We start from the raw sequence: 21,850 nt of genomic DNA on the forward strand, positions 1-21,850 counted from the left end.
TAAAACAGAGATTCAGGGCCATGATACAGCACCCATTTCTACAGCTGAAGAAAATGAGACTCAGTAGCCCTATGTGTCTTGCCCATGCTCGCACAGTAGGTCACGGAGCTCAGACTCAAACTCTGATTTTCTGTTACCCACTAAATATTCTTTCTACGTGCTCCTCTTTTCACGTGGCGTCATGCATGTAATTAGAAACACTCCAATGTGTTTCCTCACTTCCTTCGAAAATTTTCTCAACTGTTACCATTGCGTATTATTTTAGCGGGAGGTTATTTCTTTATAAAATTCACATGCGGCTTTTGATTTTACGACACCCTTTTCCTGGAGGACCAAATAATGCATGTATGTTTGAAAAGAATAAGTTCTTACAACAGCCCTGTGTATGGGGAAACAGAAATGAGGAGTCTGCTATGATATAAATCAGCATGCTAATCATTAAAAAATAGATGCATTCATTCATAAGTGTCACAAAACACTCCAAGCTGAATAGGAAGGAATATCTGAGCGGCGCTGATAACAGCCAAGCCTGAAGAGGAAACGCAACAGCCCATTACAAGCTATTGAAAAATTCCATTAAAAAAAAAAAAGAGAGAGAGAGAGAAGAGAAGAAAAAGACATACGGCAGGAAATTCCTGACCAGTAGTGTAATCTCTTACACAAATGTGCTGGCAGATAAATGGGTTTTTATGATTTTGCTCGCGCCCACTACTTCTTGCCCCTTTAGATACGTCACCTTGCAGATGTATTATAACTTCACTCTGGCCCTATTTAATGGTCAGATTCAATAAATTGTAGGTTCATCTTAATCCCTTCAAGAGACTCTTGGCCCTCAGCCCAAAAGTGGGGGAAGAGGGTCAGTAAACTAAAATACCAAAAGAAAACTTGCTGTAAGTCCCAGGAAAAGTATTATATTGAGGATTCAATACCCTAATTTACTATTATCATACATAAGGAATCAGGCAGTGGAAATTTTAACGAAAGAATTAAGCCCACAGCTATAGAACCGTAAACACGGCAATGAGAATAAAGAGCTAAAAGTAAATGAAATAAGTATGTACGAAGCTTCCTGCGTACATTTAATACTGACCTGGATATTTTACCTACATTAGCTCATTTCATTTTTATAGCAATACCGTGTGCAAAATGACTACTGAGCTCATTCAAAGATCAAAACACTCAGTTTTTAAAGATGAAATTATATAATCCATGCAGGCAGACCTAGATTTAGTCAATCCTGGCTCTGCCACTTTTCTGCCTACACAACCCCGGGTGAGTGAGTCTTGAACCACGGTGAGCCTCCCTCTCCTCGCTTGTTAAGTGAGAGTGACGAGACCCACCCCGCACCGCAGGAAGCCACCACCAAAACACAAAACTGCAGAGCAAAGCAGGGGATAGTTAATATCATGGACACTAGCAAACACTAGATAAACTAATACGAGAAAATGACGGGAATTGATTTCCAAACTGTTTTCTTGGACACTCGGTTTTCAAATGTTTGATTGTGCAATCCTGCGCTGTGTTTTCCAGGCAAGGTCTTTTAGGTTGAGTATCAATGAATCATTTCCTTCATATTCAGATGAAAGATATGCCTGGATAGGTCAGGTTCCCACCCTGCTTTATCTTAACGATCCATACATTGCAGGTAAGGAAACAATTAGTATTGTTAAGAATTTCACTTACAGGATTCTAAGATTCCCTCTCTATAGATATTTCCAGCATAAAAGACAAGGACCATTGTATTGGACCATTGACCTACTGACTCTTGGTCTACAATGACAAGCTCCATGCCAGCAAAGTGAGAAATGGCAAGAGAACTAAATCCAGAGTTTTCCATTTTCCTTGTTGACTAAGCTCAGTTTTCAAATTACATCCTGTGTGGACCTACAAGATAAAAAACAGACAATAAAAGTAATATTTTACTAGAATATTTTATCAGTGCAAATTTGTCACATGTTTAATACAAGGTTAATAAACCGAGAACAATGAGTTTTAAGGAACACCAAAAAATTGCAACTTATAGGTTATTCATGGTAGTGATACAGATCTTAACCTCAGTATCCAAATATCTCCTTTTGTTGTTTTGTTTTCACTAAAGTGAGATAAACCTGATTCACAAGATTGCATATGAGAACAGTTTTTGTTGGCTGGTTGTTTTGTTTTCTCTTTGTGGTTGACTATAGATTTGGTTGTTTTGTTTGTGTTCATATTTAAGAGCTTATACTGCTTTTCAGTTAAGCAGATTTCCAGAGAGACTTTGTTGGAAACTATGCACCTGAGTAAATTAACCTAACCATACAACTTAACATCATCAATAATTTAATATTGTCCTGAAAGTATGTGTAGACAAAATGATTGCTTAGCAGGGGAACTCAGGAGAGTCAGCTGAACAACTCTTACAAACCATGAAAAAAATCCAGTATGATAAAAAAAAACAACAACCATAATATGGAAAAGCAGTAATCCTCATACATACAAACAGCAACCAGAAGATATAATAGAAGGAATCACCACCCCCCAAAATTAATAAAAAGATATAAACTTCTCAAGATAAACTTGAGTAATTTTTTTAAAAGACTGAAACAAAAATATTGTGTTTTTTGGTTTAAAAGACTCTGCATCTTAAGATGTCAATTCTTTCGGGGCGCCTGGGTGGCTCAGTGGGTTAAGCCGCTGCCTTCGGCTCAGGTCATGATCTCAGGGCCCTGGGATCGAGGCCCCGCATCGGGCTCTCTGCTCAGCGGGGAGCCTGCTTCCCTCTCTCTCTCTCTGCCTGCCTCTCCATCTACTTGTGATCTCTCTCTGTCGAATAAATAAATAAAATCTTTAAAAAAAAAAAGATGTCAATTCTTTCAAAGTGAATTATAAATATTATGCATCCCACTTCCAAAATTATTAGGATTTTTTTTTCAATCTAGACAAATTGACTTTAAGGTTCTGGTATGAAACCAAATGAGCAATAAGAGCTAGGAAAAAGCATTGAGGGAAAGATAAAAAGAATTAGGAAGGACCAATCAAACCAATTATTAAAGAGGGAGGGAAGAAAGGGAGGGGACATTTCCACAAGGTAGAAATGTAAGCCTATATGATTGCTTGGTCTGCACTGAACATCCCAAAGAAAGTAGCTATATTGTTGGCTCCTTAGATGTCTTTTGAACCATTTTAAAATTTCATATCATATTCATGTATAAACCATCTAAAAATTAAAAGAGAAAATAATTTTAATATGTAGATGTTAACTGGATGAATAAAGATAGTAATAATTTTCTGTTCTATCAACAAAGGAAGCATATCAATTGCATTTAAATATCTAGAATCCATTTATATGTAATAGGTTTACAATCTTAATCAGAGATTAGTTATACTATAATGTGGTATATTTTAAGAACTTCATCCTGGAATCTAGAACAGTCAAGGCTTCCAAAACCTTTTAATGTTAAGCCTTAGCATTCAGAATAATCATATTAAAAAAAGGAAAGAAAGAAAAAGACCTGTTTCTTTAACTGCTACCTAGGAGATACATTAAAATATAATTTTAATACAAATATATTACTTTTCTCCTCCTTTCTATCTCACTAGTATACAAATGTCTTATTATAGACCTAATGGAATGAATGAGTAATTAATTATCTTATAACTAGTTCTTAGTCTTGAATTTCAGCAGAATTTCAATGATACCAGGAGGCATAAAATCTATTAAAGCCCTTAATATTCTCCCTGGCACATAGAGACATCTAAGAAATATTCATTGAATAAATACTAATATTAAAGATATTTGGCAAGTTGTCTTTTGGGATCCTAATACCATTAAATGGATTTTAAAACTATGCTAATTGGGATTTTTTTCAGGTGTAAATGATGTTTTTTAAGCTTCACTTTGAAAAGTTGAAATCACAGGAATTAGGATGAAAATAATACCAATAAAAAGGAAAACAAAGCCCATATTTTCCAATATATATAGCAAAAGTATTCTAATTGTTCTCCCATGATCATTTGGTCATTCAAGATCCCTGAAATGTATTATTATAAAATGACCCATCATTCCTTGCAGCATTATAATAGCAGTAGCAAAAATCTGAACACAACCTAAATATCCATCAGTGGAGAACTGGTTTTGATCAAACTCTACTACCTTCAGGTGATGATTACTATGCAGCTATTTAAAAGAATAAGTTAGGTTTCTATGTGCTGGGGAAGAACAAATAATATATTCTGTTAACTTTGTTAAAAGCAGGGAACAGAGCAAGGAGCCCTGGGCTCTCCAGTCAGTGGATGAGGCTGGAATGGCACGCTGTTCAAACATCATCCCTGGACGATCCCTTGGAGCAAGGCCAGTTTGGAGGCTCACACACCCTTTCTCAGGGAAGCCACAAACCCTCTCTCGGTAAATCCTGCATTGAGCTGGTGTTCCTCTGGTACTGAAAGGCGTTTTAGATCCTCAGTGACACATCAGATGAAGCCGGCTTCCACGTAAGGGGCCGTGTTGTGTGATACACACAGTTATTACAAGCTAGCCTCTCTTCAGTCATGAACAAGAAGGAACTCCCGCAGTACGCAAAAACATGGACGAACCTTGAGGGCGTTAATACTAAGTAAAATAAGCCAGTCACAGAGGGACGAATGACCTATATGAGGTCTGGAAGTAGTCAAATTCACAGAAGTAAAGCATGGTGGTTGCCCAGGGCAGCAAGGAAGGGAAAGGAAAAGTCACTAATCACGGGGGTTTAAAGTTTCAGTGATGCAAAAGGGGGACGTTCTAGAGATGGGCTGTACAACAGTGCTCACAATATTGTGTTGTACCCATTACAGTCCGTTGAGAGGATAGATCTTATATGAAGTGTCTTTACCACAGTCCAACAGAAATAAAAAGTTAGCTTCACCCCGGTCTCAGGCTGTGCACATTCTGAGGGTGAGGCCAGCTGAAGGAGCAGGAGGTTGGTGTGTCCATCTCCTTCTCCCTCGTCGAGTGGAATGGTGGGTGCGATCACCAGCACTGATTCTCTCCTGTTTTGGTTTCTTGGTTTTGGTTTGGTTTTTTACTGATATCCTATTTGTTGCCTACTATAGGCAATGGATTTTTTTTCTGCTTCAGATATCTGCAGTTGATATAATAAATTAAACCAAGTTCACTTATAACATACCTCCTCTGTAAAATTCTCCCACTTGTATAAAACAATTAACGTACACATATCCACACATATACTTACCTGTACACTGACTATCTAGAGGGATCAAGAAACTGGAAATGCAGGTTACTTTTGCCAAGAAGAACAGGGGATCTGAAGAACTGGAGTCAGAAGGATAATTTTTTGTATATTTTTATATTATTTGAATGTTTTACCATGTATTGCGTCACTTTTTTAAGAACCTCAAGTGAAAATACGTCTTTCAAGATCACACAATATCTAAGGGTTTAAGAAGATTTAAGGTTTAAGCATAGACTTAATAACTATTAACTTCCTGCTAATAACAACTTACTTATCTGCCCCAATTCTTAACTTTTGGGGGGCTCATAGAGTTTTTGGAAATTTTGTAACAACTAAAGCCCCCTTCCCAGTAGAATACAGATAGATACACACACATAAAGCTACGAGGTCCATGAACTCTAGATGCAAAGCTGTTATGCTGCTGGGAATCTTGCCAAAATGTTTAACCTGAATCTACCCATGAAGAAATAATCAGCTAAATCCAACATATGGGACATTCTTCAAGATAACCATCCTAAATTCTTCAAAGAGTCAATATCACGAAACAAAGCAAAACAAAAATATAAATCCACAGACACAAAGAGACACAACAACTTAATGGAATGTGGGATCCCTGATCAAATCATGAATTGGGAAGGGAGAAAATATCCATAAAAGACATACTTAGGAGAAGTGGGGAAATTTACATTTGGATTCTATATTGGATGATATTATGGAATCACTGTATATCTCAAGGGTGTGATCATGCCTATTATACTGAAATGTGGAATGTCCAGAGGTCTGCAACCCAATTTTATGGTTCAGAAAAATACACACACAAATAGTGCGAATGATGCAACAAAATGTTAACAATTGATAAATCCATGCAAAGGGTATGTGGGTACTCATTTTACTATTTTTCTTTCTATAAATCCGAGATTTTTCAATTTATAAAAAATCAAAGGGGGGGCGCCTGGGTGGCTCAGTGGGTTAAGCCGCTGCCTTCGGCTCAGGTCATGATCTCAGGGTCCTGGGATCGAGTCCCACATCGGGCTCTCTGCTCAGCAAGGAGCCTGCTTCCCTCTCTCTCTCTCTCTGCCTGCCTCTCCGTCTACTTGTGATCTCTCTCTGTCAAATAAATTAAAAAAAAAAAAAATCAAAGGAGTGGTGCTTGGAGGGTTCAGTCGGAAGATCACGTGACTCTTGATTTCAGGGTCATGAATTCAAAACCCCATATTGGGTGTAGAGTTTCCTTAAAAAAATAATAGAGGGGCCCCTGGGGTGGCTCATTCAGTTAAGCATCTGCCTTAGGCTCAGGTCCTGGGATCAGACCTTGAGTCAGGACTTCTCCCTCTCCCTCTCCCCTGCTCCAGCTGGTGTGCTCTCTCTCTCTCTCTCTCTCTCAAATAAATAAATAATCCTTAAAATAAAATAAAAATTTCAAAGATAAAAATATTTAAAAATTGAAGGGAAAAATTCCCTTCACTCTCTCCTAACACAACACCCCCACCAAATTTCCCCTTCCCTCCTACTTATCCATTGGACTTTCCATCGCCCTCCTTCTTGCCAAAATGAATTGTCAGTGCTCAAGAATTCTAGCCCTTGATTCATTTCTTCCAAAGTATTATGAAGCAGAGACAGTATCTCCACCTGAACCCATGCTTCCATTGCCTTTGTCTCTCTTGGCTCACCTGTGAGCTCGGTGAAGTAAGGAACTACGTTCTTCTCATCCTTATCACCCCTGCGTTGAAGTATAATAAGGGAAGACAATAAACATGAACTGAACTGAGCCTCTGGACCAGTTCACTGATCTCTAGTATCTATTGTGTTATCCTTTTTTGTTTTGTTTTGTTTTATTTATTTGACAGACAGAGATCACAAGTAGGCAGAGAGGCAGACAGAGAGAGAGAGGAAGGGAAGCAGGCTCCCTGCTGAGCAGAGAGCCCAACGTGGGGCTCGATCCCAGGACCCTGAGATCATGACCTGAGCTGAAGGCAGAGGCTTTAACCCACTGAGCCACCCAGGTGCCCCTGTGTTATCCTTTAGTACACTGGGGAACAGATTTCATGAGAAGGTGAAAAAAAAAAAATTCTGACACCCGATCATTAAAATGAAATTCTAGTGTTGCCTCTCTTATGAGTGTGGATAAAAAAAGCCATGCTTCTGGCACCTTTGTGCTACCTTAGCAAGAATATGGAAAGACAAAGCAGGCCTGAAGCAGCATAAAGGTAAGATTTTTTTGCACCATCATCTGTGCTCGCTGCTGGCTCGATCTGACCTCCACCTGTTAGCTTTTTATTCCCTAACATTGTGCTGACAGCATTTTCCGTGGGGATGGGGCTGCAGAGCCTGTCACTGGCAACACAGAACATCCTACTTTAATGTAAATAAAACTATTTCAAGCAAATTGGAAACTAAATGACAGAAAGTGCCCCAGATGGAACACTCTGGGAACAAGAGAGGACTGCTGCATTGTTCCTAGTCCCCAGGGGCCTGGGAATGGAGTGACTCCAAAGTGCTGGCTGTGGACCCAAGTTGATGATCGCCATGAGTACGTAGGACAAGCCAACAGAATCGTGTCCATCTTTGGGATAAGAAGCAGCTCCTTTAGTCTCTGGTAAAACAAGAACCCAATCTATTCAATGTGATCAGTGTTTCACTTTTTTTTTTTTCTTTTTTAGAGAAGGGGAGTGTATGGGGAGGCAGAGGGAGAGGAAGAGAGATCTCAAGCAGAAACCCCCCCCACAGTGAGCACAGAACCCAATGTGGAGCTTGATCTCACGACCCTGAGGTCATGACCTGAGCCAGAATCAACAGTCAGATGCTCAACCAACTACATCACCCAGGCAGCCCCTCCAAAAATCTTCCTCTTAATTGTACTCATTGCCCATTATTTTTCCTTCTCCTATACCTCTTTTTCTCTTCAGAGAGATCTCTATAAAGGAAACACATGGCCCTCAACCAGCTGACATTTAAATTCTGCAGAACTCTGAAATGCATTTTGTTTACAGTAAGCTTTAAGAGACCCAAGGCAGCCTCTTTATAAAAGTCATGATGCTTGTTTAAAAACAAAATTAAATTTAAATAAAAGTATTGCCAAGATTATCAGGAATAGCAAAGGTAGGGCTGAGGACTTTTTCTGGAAGAACCCAAGGCTAACACTGTGGTTCCTGGCTTTAGGAAATTGCTTATTCTTTCTACAACCAAGTACACCCTTATTTCCTGTTCTCCTTTTTTCCTATTAGTCCAAGAAGACATCAGAGGAATGTAAAAGAGGAAAAACGGTTTATGAAAACAGAAAATGGAAGGCCATTTCTTTCCAAGTAGTGATCAGGCAAGACCAACCCCCTGAAATTCCCAGGAGATTTAGATCTACCCACACAGAGGTCTGCTCTGCCTAGCTCTGGACAAAATACGTGTAACCTCCCCACACTGGTGTGTGACCTGTTGCGTCACCTGCCCCAAATTATACAGTGGATCCTACCTCCTGTGCTTCCTCTCCCAATCACCACTGTCAGTTGTTCTGGGCCAGGGAGATCAGATATTCAGACTAACCATTCCATCTCTCTGCTAATACCAGAATGCTTAGCCTGGCTGAAGGAAGGAAAAGAGTGACCCACCTTTCACTGCCAAATAGTTTCAGCCCTGACTTCTTATTTGAGAGTCCACTAAAACCCTATCTCTTGATTAAGCTTTAAAAAAAAAAATAAATAAGTGCGGGGTCACCTGGATGGCTCAGTTGGTTAAGCAGCTGCCTTGGGCTCAGGTCATGATCTCAGGGTACTGGGATTGAGCCCTGTGTCTTGTTCTTTTCTCACCAGGGAGCCTCCTTCTCCCTCTCCCTCTGCCTCTCCCCTGCTAATGTTCTCTCTCTCTCTCAAATAAATAAAAATTTTAATAAACAAGCAAACAAATGCATAAAGATGTTTGTAATGGCAGAGCACACTGGCTCAAGACAGAGGTTAGGAACTGGGACAAATATCTTCCCTATCCTAGCCTCTTGTGTATCTTCAGGTCCTTTCTTCTGCATCTACCTACCTGCCCTCTCTTCCTTTCATTAAAATTTTATTTTAGGGGCACTGGGGGGCTCAGTGGCTTAAGCCTCTGCCTTCGGCTCAGGTCATGATCTCAGGGTCCTGGGATCGAGCCCCGCATCGGACTCTCTACTCAGTAGGGAGCCTGCTTCCCCCTCTCTCTCTCTGCCTGCTGCTCTGCCTACTTGTGCTCTCTATCTCTCTATCAAATAAATAAATAAAATCTTTTTTAAAAATTTAAAAAAATAAAATTTTATTTTAATTCTAATATAGCTCACAGACAGTGTTAGATTAGTTTCAGGTGTAATATAGTGATTCAACAAGTCCTTATGTCACCCAGCGCTCATGAAAAGTGTACTCTAAATCCCCTTCACCTAATTCACCCATCCCCCCCATCCACCTTCGTTCCGGTAACCATCTGTTTGTTCTCTATAGTTGAGAGTCTGTTTTTTGTTAATCTGTTTTTTCCTTTGTTCATTTGTTTTGTTTCTTAAGTTCCACATGGGAGCAAAGTCATATGGTTTGTCTTCTTCTGACTAATTTATTTTGTTTCGCATCATATTCTCTAGATCCATCCATGTTGTTGCAAATAGTATAATTTCATTCGTTTTATGGTTGAATAATATTCCATTATATATATATTACCACATCTTCATTATCCATTCATTTCTCGGTGGACATTTGGCTGCTTCCATAATTTGGCTATTGTAAACAATGCTGCTATAAACATAGGGGCACATATATCTTTTTTGAAATCGCATTTTTATATTCTTTGAGTAAATACCCAGCAGTATAATTACTGAATCACAGGTAGTTCTATTTTTAACTTTTTGAGGAATCTCCATACTGTTTTCCACAGTGGCCGCGCCAGTTTGCATTCCCACCAACAGTGCAAGAGGGTTCCTTTTTCTCCACATCCTTACACCTGTCGTTTCTTGTGTTTTTAATTTTAGCCATTCTGACAGGTGTGAAGTTATATCTCATTGTGGTTTTGATTTGAATTTCCCTGATGATGAGAGATGTTGAGCATCTTTTCATGTGTCTATGGGCCATCTATACGTCTTCTTTGGAGAAATGTCTGTTCATGTCCTCTATCCATTTTTTAACTGGTTTATTGGATTTTGGGGTGTTAAGTTGTATCAGTTCTTTACATATTTTGGATACTAGCCCTTTATCCAATATGTCATTTGCAAGTATCTTCTCCCATTCGGTAGGCTATCTTAGTTTTGCTGATATTTCACTCTTTGCTGTCCAGGAGATTTTTGTTTTGATGTAGTCCCAATAATTTATTTTTGCATTTGTTTTGCTTGACTCAGGAGACTTACCTAGGAAAATGGCTTTTGCCCCCTCCTTCTTTTTTTCTCTTCCTTTTTAACCTCTTTCCCACCCTTTGCTGGTGTCAATTAGTGACTGCCAGAGGCACCTGACTTGCTAAAATTATTTGTCTCCTGGAGTCAAGACTACAAGCTCCCTTCTCCTTTTCACTCATTTGTCAGCTTAGCGGCCAGCGAGAAGGTTTAGCCCAAATTAGTACATAGCGATCCACTAGCTCTCTGCATGCCGATGTTTATTGAGCAATGCACTGTACCAGGTGCAAGGGAAGAGAAGAAAGCCTTGTCCTTGTCTGCAAGAAGCCTGTGTCCCAACAGGGGGAATAAACACAAACAACTAAGTCTAACACCAAAGAGAATCCCAGAGCTGAAAATACAGAGGGGAACGTGAATTCACCAATCCCTACCAGACTATTGCAGAAAAAAAAATTTTCTAAAAACACTTAAACAGACAAGAGTGCAAAACAAAGACTTGTTGGATGTCGTACAAAGAAATCTTCAACCTCAAAAAGCGCCTCTCCTCCCACATTTTTGCAAGGGGCGAGGCATTGCACTATACAAATGCTTATGTCTTACCAGAAAAGGAACTACCTAGATAGAAGACCAGGGCAACTTCTTATGATGTTATGTTCCCACTGTGGCAATGCTTATACAAGATTAGCATTGATTTTGCTACAAGATGCTACAAATAAAGCTGCTTAAATTGAGTGGCACGGTGCAGACAAGCAAAGCACATAGGTCTATACAACTAAGTGGGGAGGAGGCGGGATATCCCACAGGTAGGTTATTCCCCTTCTCTTTTTTTCGTTATCCAGGGGATTCAGCGAGTTTACAGAGAGTGGGCCTGAGTAACCTGATAAACGTTTTCCAGTGTTGGGCAACTAGCACTCTTGGAAAGGGCAACACCCCTGGGAGAAGACAGGAATGCAGGGGGGAGAAGGGCACCAGTCAGAGGCAGCTTCTGAGGCCCCAGAGGCCCTGACTATAAATAACTGCTTTTCCCCACGTCCTCTCACATCTTCCCAAAGTCAGAGTTAGATTCCTGGCCAAAGGCTACATTGCACTCCCGCACTCCAGTGGCTTCCTTCCCCAAAAGGCACCATTCCGTAATGTGGTGGGGTGGGGGCTGTCAGTGACCAGCAGGGACTTGGGAAGGGTTTGGGAGCCCAGTGCCCCCCTGTTTGATTCCTGCCTCCCATTTGCCAACCTTTTGAATCTCTGTGCTCGTGCTTCCCCCATCTGAAAAATGGGGACAGGGACAATGATGATGATAATTAGCAACAATAATATAGACAGTGTGCTAAGTGTTTACATGTGTTACTCATGCACTTTTCAGAGAAAAACTCTGAGGCAGTATTAATCATTGTTTTAAGTAATAATAATGCTTCCTCCTTTACAGATGAAGAAATTGCCATTCTGAGAGGGGTTAATGAACTTCCCCAAGGTCTAACCTCACTGCCTGAACCCTTGATCCCTTATACTGTTGTGATAATACCTGTCTAAACAGGGTGGTTGAAGGGGTTAACATTAAAGTTCATGGACACCAATTAATGCTATTGTCATTATTTTTGGTGCTATTGCTGTAGGCGGAGATACTGTTTTGTTGCTTCTCCCTCTTTCCAGATGCTGAGACTTCGGAAGTCTTTTAAGCCCAGATCATCAGCCTCGGCAGTGCCAAGTCCAAACTAAATGCCTTGGGGACATTTTCAAGCACCCATAAACAAAACCAATAGACCTGTTAGATGTTGCACTGTTAAAATATATCTACTGTGGATGAATGAGAGATCAAGAGGCAAGGAAATGGGATTCAGTACTAGTTTTTCTTTTTTTTTTAAGATTTTACTTATTTATTTATTTATTTACTTATGTGACAGAGATCACAAGTAAGCAGAGAGGCAGAGAAAGAGGAGGAAGCAGGCTCCCCGCTGAGCAGGGAGCCCGATGGGGGGCTCAATCCCAGGACCCTGAGACTATGGCCTAAGCCGAAGGCAGAGGCTTTAACCCACTGAGCCACCCAGGTGCCCCCCATCCTTATCTTTCAATTCACTTTCATGATCATGAAATAACTATGATAAATGTTTAAACGTCTGACGTGCTAACATGCCAGTCAGATGAAACAGCAAACATTCGGCATACACCTAGAGACTTCCCTAAGTAAAATAAAATTATTGCATTTCATCACTTCCTTCCCATTGCCAACTAATGTCCCCGAGTCTGAAAGGGTCATTTTCAAGGCCCGTATCTATTTATAATAGTGTATTCACTGTCTTCCTTCCTCTGGCACATTGTCTGTGACCTTGACCATTTCAGGACTGATAGAGTAGTGCCATCAACATATGTGGATGAAGCTCTAGACCTCTTGTAAGAGATTTCATAGTTATTAAAAACAATAAAGAGTGACAAGGACAGTTCTATACTATAATACTGTCTGTCAAGAGAAAAATGTCACACTTACCATAAAGTACTCAGGGGCATAATTAGGGGTAGAGAGAGGAGTGATTTCTTGAACACAGTAATGAGGGGCTAGGGTAAAACATGGCAGCAAGGGAGGGTGCCTTCTGTCCAACATGCCGAGTGGAACCTCTGTCCACAACAAAGGGTCCAAGTAACAGTGATGATTCTACATTCAAAGCGTGGCATACCAGCGAATGCCCAAGTTAACCACACCTGAAGAGGCACCAGGAAGAATTTCTGTGAAGAAATGATTTGTTCCAAATTGTTTAACTTTTCCCAACAGCATTAATATGAAAACTAAAATAATGAATCCTCCCGGGCACCTTCTAAGAACATTAAAGGAATTTAAACGTCACAGTTCCTGAGTGCTCATACCCATAACCACAAATCCAAACACCCCATAGAGCTATAAATAAATTCTGCCTGAAGGTCTCCTTCCTGTTCACATACATCTCCATAAAATCTGGTAGGATCTCCTCCCTTTTATCCTAGCCTTTATCCTTGTTGTTCCTGTCTGTCAGGGACAGGAGGTTTAGGGGAAAAAAAAAAAAAAAAGACACAAATAAAATGGGCTCCAGATGCCTGTTCAGCTAACTGAAAAAGTCTGCTTACTTAGGACCAAAAAAAAAAAGGGGGGGGGGGTCCCTGTAACCCAACTTTAAGTGCTTATGATATTTCAGGGCCCCAGAGAAGTTTAGCGTCTCCTCAGCCATCCTTCCAACTCCATTGTAAGATTCCGGGGTGCATGGCTGTAGAATAGAAGGGTCTGGGCTGCAGCCCCCCTCCCACCCTCTGTCCTGGTTCTCGGCCCTTCTTCTCATGGCCAAGTGGAGCCCAGGGCTGGGAAGCTGACATCACTTCCTCTCCTCAGTGTTAGCGGTGGCTTCAAAGACGGAACAGCTTTTTTCCAAGTGACGTTTCTAACCCTTACAGAAAAACCCTCTGTTCCTTGCTTTAGCTCTCAGTCTCGTTCACCTATTGGCAACTATCCCAGCTCCTCCACTTCTCAGAGGTGGGACCTCTCTGGGCCTCAGTTTCCCCATCTGCAAAAAGAGGGTAGTTGTGGTGTCTACCGCTGCTGTGACAATTAAGTTGGTTAATGTAGGGAATGTGCTTAGAACCATCCTTAGAACACAGTAAGTACCAAGTCATTGCTCTAGCCTCTAGTACCCTTACTGGTGGGAGTAGCAGCGAGTAGCAGGGGTAATGGTAGTATTCTCTGCCACCAACACAAAGGATCTCGGTGCTGTTATCTTTCCCTCTTTTAGATTAGGTTGAGGGCGAATAGTTCAGACCCCCCACCTCCCCGCCCCACTTTAAGAGTCTGACTGAGAACAAAGCTTACAGCCAGGCTCTGGGATCTTTACCGGAAGGCTTTCCTTTTCTCTTGACAGGAGGCACCATCTGTTGAAAGTCTCCCTGCCACCTCTCTCGTATTAATAACTACCAAACGTGACTAGAGAGTCATAAACATGTCAGTGATTTGATTCCAGGGGTTTTCATCATGATGGAAGTAGTCAAGGTCACAAACAATAGAATGAAGGAAGATAGCAGCTCCATGACACCAAGCCCAAATTTCCCCCAGCTTTTCTGTCATGGGTACTTTTTAGGATTTTCATCGTATATACTGCCTGTGTTCATTGGATCAACCTTTCCCTGACTACATTTTGTATCCTGATCAATGCCCTAGTTTATGGAATTGAATCAGGGTGATAACAGCAAATTGCAGAAAAAGAGTGGTCTCAAATCATTCCTAAACCCAAACCTCTTCGCTCTGAATGAAGTCTAGGACTATGACAAATATACTGGCACATTACTTGTTTCTTCTGCCCCAAATTTCTAGTAACACTCAAAGGCTGGGGTTTTAAAATATTTTACCTGAGGCTTAAAATAATAATAGATCCAATCACTTAAATTCTTTTTCGTTCATCCAATATTTGAAATTTTTATAAGCTCTAAAATAATACATTCTGATCACTAAAAATTTCATTTTATGGGATCCCATAATTTCAACACATGTCTTAACCTAATTTATTCTTGTTTCACCTTAAATCTAGAGGGATCCTGACACCAGCCAAAGAAGACATGGTCAGAGTCACTGACAAAGACTGACTTACTTAGCCATTGTACACATTCTTCACTGGAGGAGGGAAGATGTGTTCAGAAATGAGTAACTTAAAATAATAATAATAATAGCAAAACAATAATATTATGCTATGAAATTTTATTTCAAATTTTAATATATCCTCACTTTGATGTGGATGGGGTACAAGGGTCAGAAGACAATGTCTCCTGGTGGTGGATTGATCCAGAAGAAACTCTGTTCTCAATCCATTTTCCCCACTCAAGGGGTTCAGACAAACTGCTTATGGATGGTGAGAGAGGATCTTATCCAACCACCACCTCAAATCAACATATCCAAAACCCAAAAGACTGTACATCGGGCTCTTCACTCAAGAGCAAGTGACGCAATCCATCTCATACAGTGACATAATCCATCCTGTACAAGATCAAATTGTGCAAGGAATTGAGAGTGGCATTGCTAGATTAACTCATTCCTAGGTGCTAACCATGCGAGTGGGACCCACTTCCTTACTTTTGGGAGCCTCAGATGGCACCCCAGCAACAGCTAGTGAGTGACTCCCCACCCCTTGCCACTCTTCTATGCATTCTCTCCCTCTCCCCTAGAGTTCCTCTCTCCCTGTGGTCTCCACTTCTCTGGTGTCCTGACCATCAGAGCAAGTTTTCAGTTATACCCGTTATCTACTCCCCATGATTCCATGGCTACGTAGGGAAGATTCAGCTGTCTGTGGGTGGAGGTGGTTGGGGAGGAGTCCCTCACAACGATCTGGTCTCTGAGTGAGACCACCTTACATTGCAAAAGTCAGTCTCCTGTTAGTATCATTTCCCTACCTTATTAAGTTAAAAAAGGGTAGGCTCCCTCCCAGTTTTGGATTGTATTTTGAAAAGCAGCCTTCAATTACCATAATACCCTAGATAAAGTAGCTGCCCCAATCCTCTCTATTCCATTAATTAGATTTATTTTATTCTTGACATTTAACATTAGATAAAATTCTTATGAACTTTTTTACATCCTAATTGTCTCTCTGCCCATCTTCTGCCTGACCCCCAGCCCTCCTAGAATATAAGCTCCTTGGGAACATGGGCATCACCTCTCTTAGGATATTCACTGTTTTATACCCAATTCTTCTAAAGGTGCCTGGCACAAGGTGCAAATGTCCAGATCTGTGTTTCCAATTATTTATTGGTTTATCATCCGGGCACCTCAATTACAACTTGGAAAAAGCTGAATTCTGGGAAGAGTTCCCAGAAAACGTACTTTTCCTCATTTATTTTCTACCATCTACCATTCTCCCTAGCTAGAAAATTCAGTCATCCTGGAATTGACTTCTCTTTTTTCTCCAACTCCCCACATTCCTATCCTCTTCCACCATTTTCCTCCTGCTTTCCCTTTGAGCATGTCACCCACTCCATCCCCTCATACATCTAATGGGCTTCCAACTCAAGTCAGCTTTTCCTTCTCAGTCATGGCTCCTTCCCACCTGAAAGTGTCATGGCCTCTGCAATGCCTTTTCCTCACCACTGTGGTTGGCAGCTGTCATCCCTGGACATCACACCCGTGTGTCTCTTGATTCGGTCAGTGCTTTCTAGGGCTTTTTGGTCTCACACTTTCTTGAGAATCTGATAAAGGCCCCCCCTCAAAAAAATCCACGTGTTCTTAAACTTCTATGTAAAATGTCTGGACTCTACATTTTAAACCCTTTACTATAACAAGCATCATGGTTTTTTGTTATAACTCTCTACTTAAACACACCTGTCTTCCTCACTAGAGTGCACAGCTTTGGAGGGTATGTTTGTATCATGTTTTATCTTCTTTCATAATCCCTTTGTGTGGAGCAATGTGTTTGAGATATACATGGTACTAAAAAAGGTAAGGGACTGACTATCTAAGGCAATATTTAGGTATTAGATGAATATAGCATTTCCAAATACTAGTTATTTGAATAACACTCTCACTACTTTTTGCCATATCTCCTAGAATTTGTCTTCTTACTTACTTTTCACTTGTGGTAGGTTATTTGCAAAACTATCGCCAAAGATTCTTTCCACCTCTGCACAGGTGTGCCACTAACCTCCCAAAAAGATGGAAAGTCTATTTCTCTGCCCTTTGGGTCTCGACTCGTCCTGTTACTTGTTTTAACTGATAAGATGCAACAGGAGTAACACTTTTTGACTTGGGTCTAGGCCTGAAGAGACTTTGCAGCTTCCCATTGTGATCTCTGGAGACCCCTTCGTGATGTAAGAAAGTCCCGGCCAGACTACTAAGTGATGAGAGGCCACATGGAGAGAGAGAGAGGCTCAGCCAGCCTGAGCCATTCCAGCCGCTCCAGTTGGGCTGGCAAACATGAGAGAAGGCATCTTGGACCTTCCAGCGCCATCCAAGTTGTCAGGATGAAGGAATGACCCCAGCAGACATCACGTGGAGGAGAAGAATTGGCCATGTAAGCCTAGCAGACCCATAGAATCTTAATATCATGGTTTCTGAAGCCCCTATGTTTGGGGTAGCTTGTTAAATGGCAATAGATAATTGGCTTACTGCTTTTCCTTAAATACACTTTTTTTTTTTTTAAGATTTTATTTATTTATTTGACAGACAGAGATCACAAGTAGGCAGAGAGGCAGGCAGAGAGAGAGAGGAAGGGAAGCAGGCTCCCTGCTGAGCAGGGAGCCCGATGCGGGGCTCAATCCCAGGACCCTGAGATCATGACCTGAGCCGAAGGCAGAGGCTTAACCCACTAAGCCACCCAGGAGCCCCCTTAAATACACTTTTTTTAAGCTTAAGTATATGTTAAAAGAAAATTTTTGTCACTTCCATAGATAGAAAATTAGTATCTTTTTTTTCATAAATGAAACTCAATGAAAAAATAAAGAATAAAGTAGTATTATTCACTTAGAGTCAGATACTGCTGCATACAGTAGCCTCTATATTAGTCCCAAAGGAAGACTCCCAAAGGTCAGAGAGGCACAAGAGATAGACCAGAAGTAAACTGGAGCTCTCTCTTTGGTGTAAGTTGGACTGAAAACAAATAGAATGAAAATAACAGTCTCACTCACTCTGAAATGTAATATTATTTCTTACCAAAATTCATTATTTTGCGACTGTGGGTAGTAAGTAGTAACAAAGGTGGTAAATAGCCATGGCGAAATTGAAGTTATTCAAATGACTGACATTTGGAAGATACTGTATTAACCTAACACCTAAGCATTGAGACAGGCAGGTAGTCAACACTTTTAGTACCTTCTACACAACAACACAAGGCTAAACGGAGAGGGGTTGGAATGAAAACTAAAACATAATGCAGTCCTGGCCTAGAAATGCTTATCTTCTACTGGAGGAGACAAGAATGGGCATAAATGGTGACAATTCATTAACCATGGTAAATGCAACTGTATTAGATTTAAAATGTAAAGTCCGTGGCCTCAGGCTCCAATCTCTTACAGTTTGTGTTCAAGCTGGAGAATAGATGGCTGTTTTTCAGCCCATAACTTTCATCACATTCTCATGGGAGTCCACTGGAGTCCCATTCCACAATTTGGGAAACACTGGATTAGATAAAGCATACAATTGTTCTTGGTTCAGTGGCTTCTACCTCAAGACTTTTCCAGATTGCCTGGACATTCTTTTTTAGTTTGTAATTCTGAAATCAAAACTCTGACCTTCTCTTTCTTCTTTACAACTGTCTTTTTATATTCCTGTATTCCTTTTTATACATGTCTCATATACCTGCCTCATACTTTTTATACCTGTCTCATATACTTTTGTAACAATACAAAAGCTCTCTTAAATTTCCTCATGACCAAGGTCCCCTAAAGATCTCAATTGTATTTTAAGCTCTTTGAAGCTAGAGACTTGTCCTCTAACTTCCTGCCTTCTATTATCAACAAACATCTGTTAAATGAAGAATAAACCTCCTAGAACTCCTGCAGAAAGTTTCTCCTGCTGTCTAGGACTGATTAAAAATGTGTTTTCTACTGCTCAGACTATAAACCCTGAATGTGTGTTGAATCTGAAATGAGTGTATAATAAAATAGTTGGGGGGCGGGGCGAGGCACCGAGGTCTTCCTGCAGTGTGTGCCATGTGTACGTTCATGGGTGTCTGTCTGGCCTAGCATTCGGCGTCCGTGTCTGCTTAGGTCAATGCTGACTATTGTAATGGTGTGGGGACCACGCTTGTTTACATTCTGCACGAACAGCTCTTGCCATGTTGTGCACACACAGGGCCCTAGGACCTCTCCTAGGCATGAAAATGCTGCCGTTGACATTTACGCTTTTCTCACTGTTTCTTCTTTTATCCTATTGCTCCGACATAGCAATTTTGTGTCTCTCTGGAACTTAAATCAATAGAAAATATAGACCTTTAAAAGTTCAGGACTTCCATCAGAATTTTTTAAAAATGTGAACTGTGTCGGAAACAGAGTGAGCTGAAGTCCCCTCTGTTCAGAGATCTTGAAGGTTTGACATTTAAATTTATTCTAAAATAGTTTTTGCATGAAAAAACAAAGAAAGGGAGGATTGTGGTTTGTACCTTGGCATGGAATTTTATATGAGTGGGATAGAAACAGAGTGGTGGTGTTGGAGCTGTCTGCAGGATTTACTGGCACTGATTGGGGAAGGAGTGGCCCAGTGTCTAAACAAGCCTATAATTCATATGACTAATTCCAGCTTTGCTGAATCCTCCACTCCACCCCCAACACATACACACGATCAACATATATGGAGATGTTAATAAAGCTATCATCTCATTCTCTTCGAAATGATTGATTCTCCTTCATGATTCTCTAGGCCTGAACTTTCTCACAAAGGAAGGGTACCTTCAGGGCAAGAGATTGCAAAAGGCAGCAAATCAATGGGAGAACTCCTGTAAAACTCTCGGTGAGGGCACATAATGAAACATCTTTTATTCCAAGACGTTTTCAAGTGGGTATGTTTCTGAGCTCTAGGAGCATTTGAAAATATTACATATATAAAATATTATTATACTTTATATATACTATAATAATATATTTATGTATATAAATAACAAAGTTTATACATATATGCTCTAAACTATTTTTTTCTAAATACTTTTTAACCTAAACTTTCATTTTTTAAGGCATGTTTAAGTACCATCTGAATATACTCCTTGGTTACATGTGTTAAGTTTTAGTGCTTGAAACAAGCTTTTCATTCATCCATATCCCTGAACTATTTAAATAAGAACACTTCCTTATAACTATGAGTTTGAACTGATTAGCCATGACATTACACGATAGTTTACAAAGATTTAATACGCCTTATATATGTATAATAGAAAACACCTGACACTTGGAATGTACAGCTCACCTAACACAAAGTCGCAGAATTTTAGGGAAATGCATGGTACATGGGGTAACTGCCCAGTGCATGTTAAAGCCTTACCTCCAGGGCCCCACATAATGATTGCAATGACAGCCCTTGACATAGCTGGGACTGAGCTGAACTCTCACATCTTTTTTCTTAGCTCTTCTTCCAAAAGAAAACAAAGCAGATGTGTGTGTGTGTGTGTATGTGTGTGCGTGTGTTCCTGTGCTAAGGGTAGAAAGTTCTAGAAGTAGATGTGAGGTGGTGCCTGAAATACCAACATAGCGGATAAAGAAAATGGGGTGCCTAAGTAGAAGGTTAAACCAGAGGTCCTGGAATGATTCCTTCCACATTCAAAAATCTGTTATCTTCTGGTTCAGGACAAATGAATGAGCACAAAACCCTGCTTCTCCCTAGACCTAAAGAGCAAAAAGAAACAGTGGAATGTTAACCAAAAGGCAGTTGAAGGATGAACAGGTAGGAGGAAGGCACAGCCCAAATGCCACCCGTCAAAGGCTGTGGTGAGTAGCACGGGCTCCCGTGTGCTTTAAGCCTCAGCTCCAGTGAATGAGGTAACAAGGCTGTCTGTACATTGCCTGCATCTGGACATGCCCCCTCCAATCTGCTGAAGGTACCCCCGTGCTCCTGAATGGATCGTGCATTCACACAATCATCCCTGCGGTGGGCTCCTCTGTAGACAAGAGCAGGAAAAAGGCATTGCATATCAATCTTGGGAAGTAAAATATCCCTTCCTGTTGCCCCAGGTCCACCCTGATAACAGTGTGGAAGAACCCAGAAACAGTCAGAATGTCTGGATTCAATTCCCTGCTCTATTGTTTATCAGTGCCGGTCCTTATGTTATTGGTTAAACTGCTCTGAGCCCAAGTTTGGTTTTTGTTTGTTTGTTTGCTTGTTTTTAGAGAAAGAGAGAGAGCACACACATGCATGTGTGGGGAGAGGGGCAGAGGGTGACAAAGAAAGGATCATCAGCAGGCTCCATGCCCAGTGTGGAGCTCCATACCAGGCTCCATCTCATGACCCCGAGACCATGACCTGAATGGAAATTAAGAGTCGGACTGACTCTTAACTGACCGAGCTACCTAGGCACCCCCTGAGCCCAAGTTCTTTAAAACTGCACAATGATCATGAATGTCGTGCTTGCCTTACCAACACAAAGTGGTAAGGATAAGGTCAGCTCTGGGAAAAGTGCCTGCAGGTGTGTGCCAACGAGGGGAGAGGAAGAGGCTGGACTTTCATGAAGTGCACTGGTGCCCACGGTTCACCCGACCTACCGCTGATGGCTCCTTCATCTGTCAAATATGCTAACCGTCGGCGAAGTCCCACTGAGCCATCCTGAACGGATGTCTATCCTCCCACCCGCGGTGGTCCCCCTGTGTCCACAGCCCAGTCTCCCTCCTGGTGCCAGGTGCACATGGGCGCTCC

General features: G+C 41.0%; 1 long non-coding RNA gene across 1 annotated transcript; it reads left to right on the forward strand.

The window, feature by feature from the left end:
* The first annotated feature begins 11,182 nt into the window (after nucleotides 1–11,182).
* LOC125106354 (uncharacterized) lies at nucleotides 11,183–15,170 on the forward strand. Its single transcript, XR_007129312.1, has 3 exons — nucleotides 11,183–11,330; nucleotides 12,175–12,361; nucleotides 15,063–15,170. It is a non-coding gene; the product is annotated as an uncharacterized LOC125106354 (long non-coding RNA).
* The last annotated feature ends 6,680 nt before the right edge of the window (nucleotides 15,171–21,850 follow it).

The sequence above is a fragment of the Lutra lutra genome, chromosome 8 (assembly GCF_902655055.1).
Source record: "Lutra lutra chromosome 8, mLutLut1.2, whole genome shotgun sequence".
Lineage (NCBI taxonomy): Eukaryota > Metazoa > Chordata > Mammalia > Carnivora > Mustelidae > Lutra > Lutra lutra.